Source organism: Littorina saxatilis, linkage group LG4 (assembly GCF_037325665.1).
Source record: "Littorina saxatilis isolate snail1 linkage group LG4, US_GU_Lsax_2.0, whole genome shotgun sequence".
Lineage (NCBI taxonomy): Eukaryota > Metazoa > Mollusca > Gastropoda > Littorinimorpha > Littorinidae > Littorina > Littorina saxatilis.
In genome coordinates this window covers 22,269,692-22,286,069 of record NC_090248.1, presented here as the reverse complement: position 1 = coordinate 22,286,069, position 16,378 = coordinate 22,269,692, and the positions used below count along the sequence as shown (strand labels likewise).

General features: G+C 42.5%; 1 protein-coding gene and 1 long non-coding RNA gene across 2 annotated transcripts in view; one reads left to right on the top strand and one right to left on the bottom strand.

Moving 5' to 3' along the window:
• The window catches only part of LOC138964245 (uncharacterized), a 421,872-nt gene that overhangs the window by 196,026 nt on the left and 209,468 nt on the right, over positions 1 to 16,378 (bottom strand). The window lies entirely within an intron of this gene.
• LOC138964248 (uncharacterized) overlaps positions 1 to 16,378 on the top strand; it is a 49,534-nt gene that overhangs the window by 6,494 nt on the left and 26,662 nt on the right. Inside the window, exon 2 of the long non-coding RNA XR_011455060.1 lies at positions 997 to 2,883. This is a non-coding gene — a long non-coding RNA (uncharacterized lncRNA). The remainder of the gene's footprint in view (positions 1 to 996; positions 2,884 to 16,378) is intronic.

The following is a 16,378-nucleotide window of genomic DNA, read 5'->3' as shown; positions in this document are numbered from 1 at the left end:
ATGAAGACTGACGAACTTTCCCTATCAGTCTACGTGATATCTTCCATTTTCATATTCATGCCAGGCCGGCGACTGTACTAAATGTTGGCTTTACACTCTTTTGAGGTATGTTTGAAACCGGTTATATTTTCATGTCATGTTGTCGTATGTGAGAAGAGTGACTGGTTCTGTGTTTAACGTTATTGTGTAGACCTAAGCTATTGTGCTACACTGCTTAAATATGTGAGGGTTTTACGTAACGTTTTCTTGGCTTTAGAAAACAGGAATTAACGTGTAAATAATTATATTGGCTCATGCAGCTTAATATGTTGGACGAGTGAGTATTTTTATTGTGCGAGTGAAAGAAACTAAAGACAAGTTGATTTATGGACTATAAACTTTACAGTGTTCCAACTGGAGGGTTTCATCGACGGAGGCTGAACTGAACTGGTGACTGCGGCTTGGTGTACATGACCATGGCATGGAGAGCTGGCAGAGTTCTACAGTTAGCCGCCGAGACGAACTGGAAGGATCAAGGACTACGTCAAGCAATGGTTGCGGTGTCGTGAGGACTGGTGCATCCTTGTCAGTCGTCTGAAGGACTTACAGCCATACCAACATCTTGAAAGCCGAAAGATGGCAGTAGGGTAACGTACAGTAGAATACCTATTCGTCTTACCTGTTAAGCTGCTTTGTTTGAGCCAAAAGGTGTCTGCGTCTTGGACTGTAGAGTTTCTTGCGGTGTTGTCGGCCTAGGGTACTGGTCGAAGCCCGGAAATGATTTTGTGATGTAAAAAGCTTTGTAAACTAATAATAATTAGTCTTGGCAGTGTCAAGATCCATTTAACACCAGGTTTTTGCGTGTGTGAGTGCGTGTGCGCTTGTGCCTTGTAAGCTACGGTAGCGGACAACTATTCAGATTACATTCAAGCTTGTAAACAAATACTAAATTTATAGAGTTGTGTGGAGGCATTTATGATTGTCTAAAAACCGGGCTATACCACTCCATAACACAAGGTCACTTTGACCCTTATGAAATGTGACCAAAATAAGGTAGTGAACCACTAAAAGTGACCATATCTCATGGTAGAAAGAGCCAATAAGCACCATTGTACTTCCTATGTCTTGAATTAACAGCTTTGTGTTGCATGACCTTGGATGACCTTGACCTTGGGTCAAGGTCACATGTATTTTGGTAGGAAAAATGTGCAAAGCATGTGAGTCGTATGGGCTTTGCCCTTCTTGTTGGAAGTAACTAACGATCTATGCACACATTTGAACATGTGAATAAGAACAGAAAAAGTTTGTCAAAAGTATACATAGTTTAATTTCCATTTACTTAAAGGCCAGACTTTCTTCTCGATCATTATTGCTTCATAAAGATTCTGGAAATTAACAAACTGTTTCCCCCTATCAAGGCCTCCGAACTTTTTTTTTAAATGCAGGTCGGTTTGTTGTCATCTGTGCATTACTACCTCTTGCCACCCGTGCGGTCATTGCCACCAGGTATCTCAACAATCAAACCGTCTATACAGGCTTAAAGGCACGTCCTTTTTCAAAACAGGATTGCTCACTACACAGATCTGCGAAGACTTACATAGAAAAAAATCTCTTGACTTGAACATATACCAGGAATCAACATCCTGACTGGTTTTTGGAGCTGGATTTTTTAGGGAATGTTTTACACGTGTGGCGTTTAAGAAATTATTTCATAAAATTCTACATTCGCAAAGAGAGTACCCATACAGAGTGTTCAGTTCTGGTATTTTTCAAAACGGAAGGATGGCCATATCCCATGTAAAAGCCTGGTAAGATTTGAGATTTTGAACCCAATCGTTTACACGGGAAGGGCTGTCCATGTCTGGATGAGAAATACACTGATAACACAGAAAAAGCACGAGTTTAACCTGCATATTCACAAAACTGGTTCAGAGGCCCGGTAAAGGGAACACATGTTAGTTATTTTAAGAGAACATCACGAAGACCTAATTGTTAAATTAAAGCCTTTATGCACGAATGTACATCTTCTATGAATTATATTCTAAAACGCCACATGTGTAATTCATTCCACACACAAAATCCAGCTCCAAGAAGCAGTGAGGCTGTTGATTATTGGTATGTATTCAAGTCGAGAGATGATTTTTGACTCACATGCGAAGCAAAAGTGAGTCTATGTACTCACCCGAGTCGTCCGTCCGTCCGTCCGTCCGTCCGTCCGTCCGGAAAACTTTAACGTTGGATATTTCTTGGACACTATTCAGTCTATCAGTACCAAATTTGGCAAGATGGTGTATGATGACAAGGCCCCAAAAAACATACATAGCATCTTGACCTTGCTTCAAGGTCAAGGTCGCAGGGGCCATAAATGTTGTCTAAGAAACAGCTATTTTTCACATTTTTCCCATTTTCTCTGAAGTTTTTGAGATTTAATACCTCACCTATATATGATATATAGGGCAAAGTAAGCCCCATCTTTTGATACCAGTTTGGTTTACCTTGCTTCAAGGTCACAGGAGCTCTTCAAAGTTGGATTGTATACATATTTTGAAGTGACCTTGACCCTGAACTATGGAAGATAACTGTTTCAAACTTAAAAATTATGTGGGACACATGTTATGCTTTCATCATGAGACACATTTGGTCACATATGATCAAGGTCAAGGTCACTTTGACCCTTATAAAATGTGACCAAAATAAGGTAGTGAACCACTAAAAGTGACCATATCTCATGGTAGAAAGAGCCAATGAGCACCATTGTACTTCCTATGTCTTGAATTAACAGCTTTGTGTTGCATGACCTTGGATGACCTTGACCTTGGGTATTTTGGTAGGAAAAATGTGTAAAGCAGTTCTTAGTGTATGATGTCATTGCTAGGTTTAGCTGAAGGTCAAGGTCATGTAAAGGTCAAGCATGTGAGTCGTATGGGCTTTGCCCTTCTTGTTCCTGTGTAAACTGAGCCTTGGCAGATCTGATATAGTGAGCAAAGACCTGCATTGTTTTTAAACGTGTTCAGAGGCCTTGAAATGGTTAAACATTTTGTTTATTTCAAGTAGTCTTTATGAAGAAAAAATTAACAATAAGGAAGGCAAATGGGTTGAAATGCAAATTAGATTCGTCTTGACGAACTTGTTATGTTCTTCTTCACGTGTTACATAATGCGTACGTAGATCGCAAGATATTTTCGAAATAGTTCATAGGTAAGCAATCTGCAAACGGACAAAAATTCACAATATTTATGAAGCCAATAAATTTGACTCAAGAACAAAGCTTATGTGTTTGAGGTGATGTGCATGGGTATGAATGTTGAATGAGTCCGTCAAAGATACCCTCCATGTCGCTTTACAGTGGAACCTACCATTACAATTATACCACCTTAAATTACCTTGCTCTTTCAAATGTACTGCTTAAACTTCTTGAACATGCAACTCTTGCTGTCTACCATAAAGACTATCAGGTCAACAACATACTCGTGAATGTTTTGTTTTGGTCTATAATTAAACATTTCAGAAAATACCCTTTTTTTATATTTTTTATTCGGAAGCATACTAACTTTATTTGAAACTACTTCGACAGATATAGTTTTGCAGGTTGACGGGAGGTGAGTTACGAAAGAAATTCAGTCCATATGTCGCTCAGCACAGAAAGCATAAACGATTAACATGAGTAGAAATGAACTTGTACTTGTTTTCATAATGTATTATTTGGATGGTATCTGTCAAAGACACTTTCTCGTTTTTTGCAAAGCTAGAATAAGGCACTAATTTTCAAAACAAAACAAAAATCTTACGATGAATGGCACGTTGGTTTTCTCCTGTGGTGATTCTGCAGGGACGTAGCACCCGGTAGGGCATGTAGGGCGACCGCCCGACCACTTTTTCCGTAAAAAAAAAAAATAAAGAGAGAGAGAGAGAGAGAGAGAGAGAGAGAGAGAGAGAGAGAGAAAGAAAGAGAGAGTGAGAGACGGAATGAGAGTGAGAGAGAGAGAGAGAGAGAGAGAGAGAGAGAGAGAGAGAGAGAGAGAGAGAGAGAGAGATCTACCAACAGAACACCCCACGTAGTATTCACGCGATGGCATAAGGTCGGTTTTTTTGGGTTTTTTTTGTGTGTGTTAGTCTTGGTCAACTGCTGGAATAGGATGACGTCTTATTTTGACGAGAACGTCACACGTGACGAGTTCCGTCAGGCCATAAAAGTATTGGCGCCAATTTAGTGAAAATTGCTTCTTCGTCCGTCTGCTCCCATGAGAAACAATGGAGGTAAGAAATGTTTTGTATATTCTGTGTGTGAAGCTGGGGTCAGACTGAGGGGTGAGTGATTGTGTGTCAACCGTAAGTACGCCATAACAATTGAGTAACACAGTAACTTGTGGGGTTAACAGTGTCACATGAAACAACATGTAGAGAGAGAATTGAACAATGGACACAAGTGTGCATCCTGGTTGTGATGGATCGAAAACGCGCTAAAAATATTCTGACAAATCCCTCTATTTTTCAGTCATCACTCAGGCTGCCAATGTTGATGGCTGGACGGATCAATAAATTGCTTGTTTAGAAGTAAACCAGTTTGTCAATCCTTGCTTTTTAACACACTAGACAATAATGAAGACGAAAGTCATTTGAAGTAAGTGCTCATCACATTCAACGTATCGGAATTTAGATATAAATGTAAGTCGATTGATAATCACTGATACATTCACCAGCCCGTTGTTTGGTGGAGGATGGAAAGATGATTAGATGGAACTGAGCTCAGAAGGCACGAAATCGCATCATGTTTTCTTTCTTTTTTAGACCATTACAAGGGGACGGGAAGGGGGGGGGGGGGCGGTAGTGTAAGCCCCATATTTCCTTAGCTGTCTCAGCATTTTGTCTTCCATTTTTTTCCGCCCTACCACTTTTATTAGGTGTGCTACGTCCCTGTTCTGGACGGTAGGAACAGGACTGGTCAACAGTTGCGTTGTGATCACAGAGAACCGGGAAATCTGGAATGGTCACGGTGTCAATGTCTAGTGGCCTGTTCTGACCAGTGGCCGTGAGTGATGATGAAAGGACTGGAAGTAAAAGAAGAGAGAAAATGAGTGTGAGTATATACTATAGATCAATTCGAAAGTATGGTTCTGATCTATACAGTACACTGAACATTTAGACACCCTCTGGAAGTCGTCTGGATGTGTATCCATGTTGTAGCAATTAGACTGGTTTTGCGTCTCTCAGTCAATGCAGAAAGATTAATTCCCTGCACAATTCGTAATCTTCTTGTCTCTAGCATGCAGGTGTCTGTTTACCTTACCGGTTGCACATCCACCAAAAGTTTAGATCTGGTAAAAATAGCATTAAACCATGATTCCAGCAAACGCTGCCAATTTCATGAATTGATATCAGGGGATAGTTTGCGACTGAATAGAATAGATAACGTGACACACGCATTGTCTTACGTGTCCACAACCCTGACTACTTTTTACTCTTACTCTTACCTCAGCTCATACCGTTCTGTAACTCTGTAGATCTAGCCTGTGGCGCATCTGTACTCCAGCGAACATCAGCCGGACCCAGACACACTGTTCTGCACCAATTCGTATTCGCTGCGCAGCAAAACAATGTTTACGTGTATGCATGAAAATAAAAGCATGTACTCTGACCTTCAACGCATTCCTTCTTGTGAGATAATCCGCTGTTCGTATGTACCAGCCTCGCGTAATACTGCCATCTCCGGACTTTTATGAAGGGAAGACACTGCCAATGGTCTAAACATTTGTTTCAGGGATGAAACGCCAACTTTTGTGCTGCAGAAAAATGGCGAAATCTGTGTCCAGAAAGTGCCCGACACTTTGAAATCTGCACGCTTGTGCTGCACACATCTCTTCCATTTCCACAAGAGACTCAGAGTTTTATGAGGAAAAGTGTGCTATGAAATGCCTGGGGACATTGACGAGTTGTTGCAGTTTGCGGCTGCTCTCCACCGAGGCATTCTTTTCGGGCATACAGTGGTGACTTTTCTGTGTGAAAATCAAGCTGGTACTAGTGGTAGAATCAACACAATAACTTGTGACGTCACAGTGCACCGACGTCACAGTGCACCGAAAACCACGTGACCACTACTTGACCCCAGGCGACTAGTCTTGGTTAGCCCTGCAACACTAAATCTTCAACTACAACAACAACAATTTTTTTTCAAATTTTAAAATATTTTTCCAGAGATGTTTGTAACATTTGGCATTCGATTTTCAAGTTTTTGGGGATACTTAAAAACCTTGGACTTTTCCTTTAAAAACAATTTCATCTTATTCCTTGTCGGTTCCTGATTCCAAAAACATATAGATATGATATGTCCACCAAATACCCGTTTGTCTTGGAATAAAGGCCGTGAAAGGTGAATGCTCGCCTAATAGGCTACTGAGCTTTACTGGCCGATGTGAATGCGTTATATATTGTGTGTAAAAAATGTCTGTTTGTCTGTCTGTCTGTAAAAAATTCCATTTCAAACGGCAGAAATTAATATGTAAGCGCCTAGGGCTATATCTAGATTAGGCGCATAAAAATGATCACAATAATAATAATAATAATATGATATGTTTGGATTAAAAACACGCTCAGAAAGTTAAAACGAAGAGAGGTACAGAAAAGCGTGCTGTGCAGCACAGCGAAACCACTACCGCGCTGAACAGGCTCGTCAGTTTCACTCCGTTATGCACAAGCGGCGGACTACGGTCATTGTGAAAAAATGCAGTGCGTTCAGTTTCATTCTGTGAGTTCCACAGCTTGACTAAATGTAGTAATTTCGCCTTACGCCGCGACTTGTTTTTTTTACATTTAGTCAAGTTTTGATCGACAGAGTTTCAGACACTCGAGATGGAACCTAAAATAATCTTCATTATAAGTATCGGATCTTCGGTCTCCAATAAATCGACGATTCTTGCATGAACAACACAGATGAAAGCGGTGAAAAGTACCAGATTACGATAAATTATGTTAATTCGGTACAAATTAAGAGCAGCTGCGTTCGCACCATTATTGCTGAAGTTGTAAATTACACTTAGATAAGACTTAGTGCATGTTCGATGCAAGGTTTTGAGAGAAGGTTTTGAGAGTCCTTTGTTACATTTGATACTCCGTGTGTTCTATGAAGTTCTGGGAAACTGGTTCCATATAACTCGGTTGCTGTGTACTCGTTCGCTTTGTTTGATCTCTCATATCAAGAGCCACCCCCACCCCTCCCCCAAATAAAAACTGTATCAGAGTTTGCTATCTACTATCGGTGAGTGGTATCAAGGGTATCTGCCGCGTCGAAACGAGGATAATTAGTCCATCGTAACACTTGACTATTTATTAGTCACTGATAACATCTAATCTTATTTTGCTGAAAACTATGTTATGTCCGCAGGAAAAAGCGCTAAAGCATATCACGGGCGCCTTGTTTGAAGAATCAGTAATAAAGATATTTTTCTTGTATCAGTTCATGAATTGGTGTTCGTAGGTTTTCGATTTGCATGCTGTTTTGTATACTGTTCAAAAAAAGAAACGCATAGCTTGTAATATTTGGTTAATTTAGTTATATGGCTACAAGGATATCCACCAAACTGCAGAAAATGTTTATCTGGTCGTCGACCTTTCGTCCATTGCCACAAGTGAGCTCTGCACGTGACGCATGCGTTATCAGTGGCTACAATGTCAAAATTGCTCATTTGGCATGACCACTCGTCATGCTTCAGTGTAATCTCGTGAAACTCGGGGAATATTGAGCTCTCACTATGTCTTCCAAAACCCATAAAAGCGGATTGTTCGCCACAAAGAAATCAGACGACAATTCAGCGACGAAAGATGGCCCGATTGAGCAGAGAAGACCGCCAAATTGCATTGGGTCGTTTACAAGCAGGCCAAAGTCAAAGTGCAATCGCCAGGCACTTCCACGTGTCCCAGAGCACCATCAGTAGACTGTGGGTCAGGTTTCAAGCCACTGGCTCCGTTGCTGACTTGCCACGAGCGGGAAGACCAAGGGCGACAACTGCTGCTCACGACCGCTTCATACGGCTCCGCCACCTCCGGAATCGTTTCCTGTCGGCCTCATCTTCTGTCCAGGCTCTCCCCGGGCCACACCGATTATCGGACCAGACCGTGCGGAACCGCCTGCATGAAGCTGGTTTGAGAGCTCGCAGACCTCACAGAGGAGCTGTCCTCCCCCGCCGCCATCGCCAGAACCGAGTGCAGTGGGGCAACCAGCACCTTCGCTGGACCGTCCGGAATCACTGGAGACACGTGTGGTTCAGCGACGAGTCGTACTTCCTGCTCCAGCGACATGATGGTCGGAGGAGGGTCTACCGGAGAGTAAACGAACGTTACGCGCCCAACTGTGTGGATGAGGCACCCGTTCATGGTGGTGGAGGCGTCATGGTGTGGGGGGCGATCAATACCGCTTGAAGGAGCACCCTGGTGCACGTCCAAGGGCGCATAACTGCCCAGCGATACGTGGAGGAAATTCTGCGCCCACACGCCCTTCCTCTTCTGGCTGACCAGGATGCCATATTCCAGCAGGACAACGCTCGCCCGCACACAGCACGACTCACCACCCAGTTCCTCACCGACCACCATGTCCAGGTGCTTCCCTGGCCATCCATGTCGCCAGACATGAACCCGATAGAACACCTCTGGGATGAATTGGACAGACGTGTGCGCAGGCGAGAAGAAGCGCCGGCAAATCACCGCGATCTATTGCAGGCACTTCAGGAGGAGTGGGACACCATCCCACAGCAAGATATCCGGCATCTGATCCAGTCCATGCCCAGAAGGTGCCGGGCAGTTGTTGCTGCTCAAGGCAGTCACACCCCCTACTGACTTGACAGCCTCGGCACCCAATCGTATTGATTGACTGATTGATTTGAAGATGCAAATGAACTGTGTGTGCATTCAACTGTGTCCATACCAAATTTCAAACAAATAATCTAAATATTGGATTTTCTGTTAATTTTTTCGAAAAATAAAACAAATTTGGCAAGTAGCAACTATGCGTTTCTTTTTTTGAACAGTATATTTATAATACCCAACTTTGTTTGACATCATTTGAAACAGAAAAGGCCAAAGAAAAGGATATCGTGTACACTGTTCTATGCTTCACAAACACAAAAACACGCATGCACACACACACACACACACACACGCACGCACGCACGCACGCACGCACGCATACGCATACACACACACACACACACGCACACACACACTGACACACACACACACACAAACCAACAACAACGACTAAAACGACAAAGAAAAAGGACACAACTTTATTCTTCGCTAGTTCACTTTTTTATTACATTTAGTCAAGTTTTGACTAAATGTTTTAACATAGAGGGGGAATCGAGACGAGGGTCGTGGAGTATGTGTGTGTGTGTGTGTGTGTGTGTAGAGCGATTCAGACTAAACTACTGGACCGATCTTTATGACATTTTACATGAGAGTTCCTGGGAATATAATATCCCCAGACGTTTTTTTCATTTTTTCGATAAATGTCTTTGATGACGTCATATCCGGCTTTTTGTAAAAGTTGAGGTGGTACTGTCACACCTTCATTTTTCAATCAAATTGATTGAAATTTTGGCCAAGCAATCTTCGACGAAGGCCGGACTTCGGTATTGCATTTTAGCTTGGTGACTTAATTTATGACTTTGGTCATTAAAAATCTGAAAATTGTAAAAAAAAAAATTGTTTTATAAAACGATCCAAATTTACGTTCATCATTTCCTGATTCCAAAAACATATAAATATGCTATATTTGGATTAAAAACAAGCTCTGAAAATTAAAAATATAAAAATTATGATCAAAATTAAATTTTCGAAATCAATTTAAAAACATTTTCATCTTATTCCTTGTTGGTTCCTGATTCCAAAAACATATAGATATGATATGTTTGGATTAAAAACACGCTCAGAAAGTTAAAACGAAGAGAGGTACAGAAAAGCGTGCTATCCTTCTCAGCGCAACTACTACCCCGCTCTTCTTGTCAATTTCACTGCCTTTGCCACGAGCGGTGGACTGACGATGCTACGAGTATACGGTCTTGCTGAAAAATTGCAGTGCGTTCAGTTTCATTCTGTGAGTTCGACAGCTTGACTAAATGTTTATTTTCGCCTTACGCGACTTGTTTGTTCGTGTTTTGCTCTTCAAATTGTTTGTTTTATAAATTATTTTGTTGACGGTCCTTTTTACATTTAGTCAAGTTTTGACTAAATGTTTTAACATAGAGGGGGAATCGAGACGAGGGTCGTGGTGTGTGTGTGTGTGTGTGTGTGTGTGTGTGTGTGTGTGTGTGTGTGTGTGTGTGTGTGTGTGTGTGTGTGTGTGTGTGTGTGTGTAGAGCGATTCAGAGTAAACTACTGGACCAATCTTTATGAAATTTGACATGAGAATTCCTGGGTATGATATCCCTATACGTTTTTTTCATTTTTGGGATAAATGTCTTTGATGACGTCATATCCGGCTTTTTGTAAAAGTTGAGGCGGCACTGTCACACCCTCATTTTTCAATAAAATTGTTTGAAATTTTGGCCAAGCAATTTTCGACAAAGGCCGGACTTTGGTATTGCATTTCAGCTTAGAGGCTTAAAAATTAATTAATGACTTGGGTCATTAAAAATCTGAAATTTGTAATTAAAATTATTTTTTTATAAAACGATCCAAAATTACGTTCATCTTATTCTTCATCATTTTCTGATTCCAAAAACGTATAAATATGTTATATTCGGATTAAAAACAAGCTCTGAAAAAAACCAAAAAACCAATTATGATTAAAATAAAATTTCCGAAATCGATTTAAAAACAATTTCATCTTATTCCTTGTTGGTTCCTGATTCCAAAAACATATAGATATGATATGATTGGATTAAAAAAACACGCTCAGAAAGTTAAAACGAACAGAGTTACAGAAAAGCGTGCTATGCAGCACAGCTCAACCACTACCGCGCTAAACAGGCTCGTCAATTTCACTGCCTTTTCTTTTGCACAAGCGGCGGACTACGGTCATTGTGAAAAAATGCAGTGCGTTCAGTTTCATTCTGTGAGTTCCACAGCTTGACTAAATGTAGTAATTTCGCCTTACGCGACTTGTTCCTCTTGTCCTAAAACAACTCTCTCTTTACACCCCTTGACTGCCTTAGGACGGGTATACCCGTCCTGCACTTGTGCATTATTTCCATGATTAGATACTAAAAACAGATTCTTGGTTGAATTTCTTTTAAAAATAACATAGGTTTTACTTTTCTACCTACTGCCAGTTTGGAGCTAGAATTTTTTGTGAATTATTACACCCCGAACTCCAATATTCCCTGGCACTCAGGAAGTTTTGATTGGCAGCGAAAGGGTTAAGGAATTTGATGAAAATGTGGTCATTACAGTGGTCGTTACTCCTCCACACACACACTACTGCTCACATGTTGTTGACTTTGCTGTTTCTCTTTTGTTTTTATTGTCAAAAAACAGCAACACCAAAACAAATCCGAAGCACTTTCATTGAAAAAAAAGCTTACCTATGAGTTGTACTATGTTTTTCTTTAAAAAATAAAAGAGAAGATATTGCCCCGCTGAACACTGCTCAAAGGCAAGGCTTGTTTAGTGAAGTTCGTTTTTCTAGTAGCGGTTTTGTTATTTTGTTGTTATAGTTATAGTCGCCGAGTCAATCAGTGTAAGAGCCGCGAGGATAAGAGATGGGGCCTGCAGCGGGTGTTAAACCGTCCCGTGTGATGTTTGTTTTGTGTTTTGATGCAAAATCGAAAAACCTTCAGAGATGAGTGTTGAAGGGGGTGGGGGTGGGGGGGGGGGGGGGGTATGGTGGGTGAGCTAAGGGGGGGAGTGTTGGTCGCTTTGGGCTTTGTCGATTAAAGCTGAATACCCGCTATCAGATATCAAGCAAAACAGGAGGCGTGGCTAGCATCAGAAAAGCCCGCTGTGACTGGCCAAGGGCCAGCGAAGTCAAAGATAATCAAGTTACGCTTTACTGTCAAGTTATGACAGTGTCAGTTGGACTTACACGCCTGACCACGCGTCGATAAAGATAAAAAGAAAGAAAATCAACCCCCGAAGCTTTCCTCTTAACAAACTTTTATCATCACCACTCCTGCCCACCCCGTCATCCTCCGCTCTTTTCTCACTTTTACCAGCTTTTTAGCGTATCACCAACTCTTGTCCCTAATAGAAATAGTTTCTGTGATGACGTAAACTCCCGCTTTAGTTTCCCCGAAGCTCATCAGACTGAAACTGACGGCAAACAATGCTCTGCTGAGCCGGGCTGCTGCAATTTTCTGCTTCAGTGAGCACAGACAGAGTCGATTTCGCACGGTCAGTGTACCCAAGTCACAGATTACTGGGATAAGTAGCCAGTGTCCGTGGCAACCTCGATTCAGTCAATCGGACTGATTGACTGACGGACTGTCAGCAGTGGACACAGCAAATCCGACGAACAGCAGTGTGTGTGTGTGCTTTGTGTGGAAAGGCAAACCACGTGGTGATCATCGTTGGAACTTGCTGTTCCCTCAAACATCAACTTTGATGACGAGTCAAAGTTTTAAATTCTGAACTGCTAGTGATGCTGCTTTGCCAGTAAAGTGATCAGTCCGTCTTTCTTAGTAGCAGTCGACACAACAAAATCCGACGAACAGCAGTGTGCATGTGCATTGCCGTGAGGGCGTAAAACTTACATTTTCTCTCTCTTTCTGTGGATGTGCTTTGTGTGGAAAGGCAACCACTGACTGACGAGGTGGTCATCGAGTCACTGAACTTGCTCATAACTCGGCTTCAAACTTCAATATAGCCTATCGACGACGAGTCAAAGTTTTAAATCAGTCTGAATTGCTAGTGATGCCGCTTTGCCAGTAAAGCATACGGGGCAAATGATCAGATCTGCGTTGGATTCCATTGTGTTGTGTGCGACATTTCGGGACTGACTGACCACAAGCTGGGACACAAGTTACGCCGCAAACGAGCGTGGGTTTGACCGTCCATTCAGTTTCCCGCCATTCGCGCGGTCGTCGAGCATTTGCCTCTCCGACTCTCAGTCTCACTGTTTCCAGCAGTTCGTCGCTCTTGCTGGACGTTGATTTCCTGCGACTGGTCAGTCTTGTATTGCAAAGTGAGGACAACATTTGTGTGGTCTTCACATTATTGATATCGTCGTTGCAACTGATCCCCGGCGTGACGCAGAAGGACCAAACGTGTGACGTGCTTTCCCTGATTTCATCATGGCCACGGCTAGCGTCATCGATAACCCAAAACCAAGCGGTGAGTCCTTTTACGCTTGCAGTTAGCCAAATGTATACGTTTACGCACAGTATGATAATGAATCGTACCTGATCGACTTACTTATCGTGGTGAATGTTGTCTTAGGCTTCTTCGTAGTAGACGTAGTTCTTATTTACGGACAGGCATAATGATGTTGGAAAAACTCCCGGTCTCGGAGCCTTTCAAAACTTACGTTTTGTTGTCTTATTTGTATTATTTAGGCCGATTTTGCATGCTTTTTTTTAATTAGATTATTAGGAAGGGATGTTCATTGTCTCCATTTACATCTACATTTTTCCGTTGCTTGTCCGTTTTGACGTTCATTATGACTTTATCAAAATGATTCTCATCTGTGATGGCAGCGATTCGTCTTGGACTTGAAATCTGCACACATTTTGCCAAAGATATGTCACACATTGACATAGCATTTCCTCAGCAGCACTTAGTTGGTCATTTTACTTTTACGATGTTTTGTTGATCTGACAGACTGACTATTCAAGTTTAACAACTTCTTAGAGCCGTTGGTAGATTGGTAATGCGCAGAAAATAGCCTCGTCCAAAACTTGTCTTGAACAAGACCAAACAGGCTCTTTTCGACTTGCTGCTCGATCAGATTTTCTACGCAAAGTATCTCGATACATGGATACGGCGATGAGTGGTGGTATGCATGCGTGCATTTTTCTTAAAACTTGATACATACGATTTTTGTGTTTCGGATGCATGCGTACACGTGTGTGTTCGTGTTTTCCAAGGCCAGATTGATCAGCGATGAGTCTGCTTTCACCATGCCCCAACAGCCCCCAACGACGAAATGTCGGCTCACGTTACGGTTATGTCACTGATGCTAAATATTGTAAATCTGGTCGTCTGCATCTTTGTCCTGAATCGACACTGCCTATAGAGCGAGACGAGTTGCCCAGAGCGGTTCGCCACGGGTCGCCCGCAGTGCGAATGACAGAAAGCCGTTTCTTAGGGCAGTGCAGGAAAGCGCTCGCGAAGCACTCGGCGAGCGGCTTTGGTATATGCTCGCCCACCGCGCGCTGCGTAATCCAAGATGGCGGCGGTGTTTACACTGCGATGCCGTCAGTGTAGCGTGTTGACCCGAGGGATCCACCGCTTTTCAAGGTTCAGGGACTACCCCAGCTAAATTTCCCATCATAACCACGTTCTCTCTGACGATTTCACTGACCGAATCGTCTACTAGTTTAAGAAGTACAACTTTTTTCATATCTCGCAGCAATCGTGCTTTCTTCGTCGCCTTCGTGAAGCGATTTGCCTCGTTGTGAGCCCGTTGCATAGACCAATCCAGAGCGACTTTTCTCTGAGCGGGCTATTGTGATTCTGCCATGCGTTGCCCAGAGAGAATGTAGTTATGATGGGAAATTTAGCTGGGGTAGTCCCTGAACCTTGAAAAGCGGTGGATCCCTCGGGTCACGTCGAAAACCACGCCGAGAAGATCGCTACACAGCATCGCAGCGTAAACACCGCCGCCATCTTGGATTACGCAGCGCGCGGTGGGCGAGCATATACCAAACCGCTTCGCGAGCGCTTTCCTGCACTACCCTAAGAAACGGCTTTCTGTCATTCGCACTGCGGGCGACCCGTGGCGAACCGCTCTGCATGGGCAACTCGTCTCAGAGCAACGCATGGCAGGTTTCTTCACTCTCCTATAGGCTCCTCCCGTGAGACAGTCGTTGTTATAGAATCAGAATCAGAATCAGAATTTATTGTCATTAAAGCACATAGCCTATTGACACATTCAAGATACATAAGTACAGGAAAAATAGCAATATAACATAACATACATGTAATACAAAACCAAGTGGAACAGGGTGAACAAAGAGGACCTGAAGATGAGCATAGATTATTGAGGACAGTCGGAAGACGCATTGAATCTGCGTATTTGAAAACAATCGTACACATATTTTGCCAATTGCCTTTGGATGTCGCTGTCAGTAAACAGAGAACTGACTCTTATTTCATCACTGCCGGTGGAAGTATTCGGTAATAACTGTTGCCTGAGATGAGCATACATTGTACATGAATCAAGGAAGTGAAGTTCATCCTCCACCACTCCACAGTTTCTGCATATTCTTTCCTCCCTTGGTGTTCCCGTGTATCTGCCCTTTTCGATTTCTAAGTCATGGGCACTTATACGTAGTTTGCTCATAGCCTGTCTGTGTTCTTGTGTTAGCAAAAGATAGGGTTGTAGAGAGTAGTCGTGTGACACTCCCTTGTAAAACTGTAGTTTAGAGGAGTTTCCTTCTTTTTTTGTCCTCCAGAGCCTGACAAATTGAGTTTCTACATGTTTTGTTAGCGCGTGTTTCAGTCTTGCCGGGTGTATTGTGCTTTGGTTTTGCCACACGTGTTTGAAGCCTGAGGAAGTCAGGAACTCGCGTACAAATAAGAGCCATTTATTTTCCTCTTTATGTTCTTGTGAGAGAAGGCTTGAGTAAGTTTGCCTAAGAAGCCCATGTTGGTCAGATTCCATGATGTGTAACCAATATAGTAACTGCCTATCGTCTGCCAACCGCGTTCACAGACAGCTTACACAAAGCTGTGGTCTGCATGAGGGTTTCATTGTGAAGACACCCTGTGACTTGTTTGGCGGCGTTACTGTCGGTCCAACATGCTGTAACCTTGCGTCTGATCGGTCAGTAGTCAGGGTCGCGTCAAAATCAAAACAAAGAGGGTAGAAGCTGGGGAGAGAGACTCTTTGATCAAACCGCTACAGGTGGTACGGCCTTCTTAAGATTAGATTTGTTTAACGATGGTAATACTTGAAAAAAAAGCAGTGATACGCAATTTTTTTTAATCTTGCGTGCCTCGGGCCTTAAAGGCAGTCCACTTCGCAAAGTCTTTTTACCGAAAGCTTCGTGCGGCGAGCTTCGTGCAGTATACTTTGTGTAGTCGACTTTGCCCAGTTCTGTACAGTGCACAGAGGGCATCATCGATTCAGTGTTGCTAATGATAGAACAAAATGTGTTAACACTGTTTACTGATTACAAATACACCGAAAAATGATCACATGGTATAATTATGCACTGCAGAAGAAAATCAGGTGTTGTGTTTAAAGTAATAAAGAGCAAATTGCAACGAAGCAAAAAATCGTCTGAAGACGAGGGTTTCGAGTGAAAGG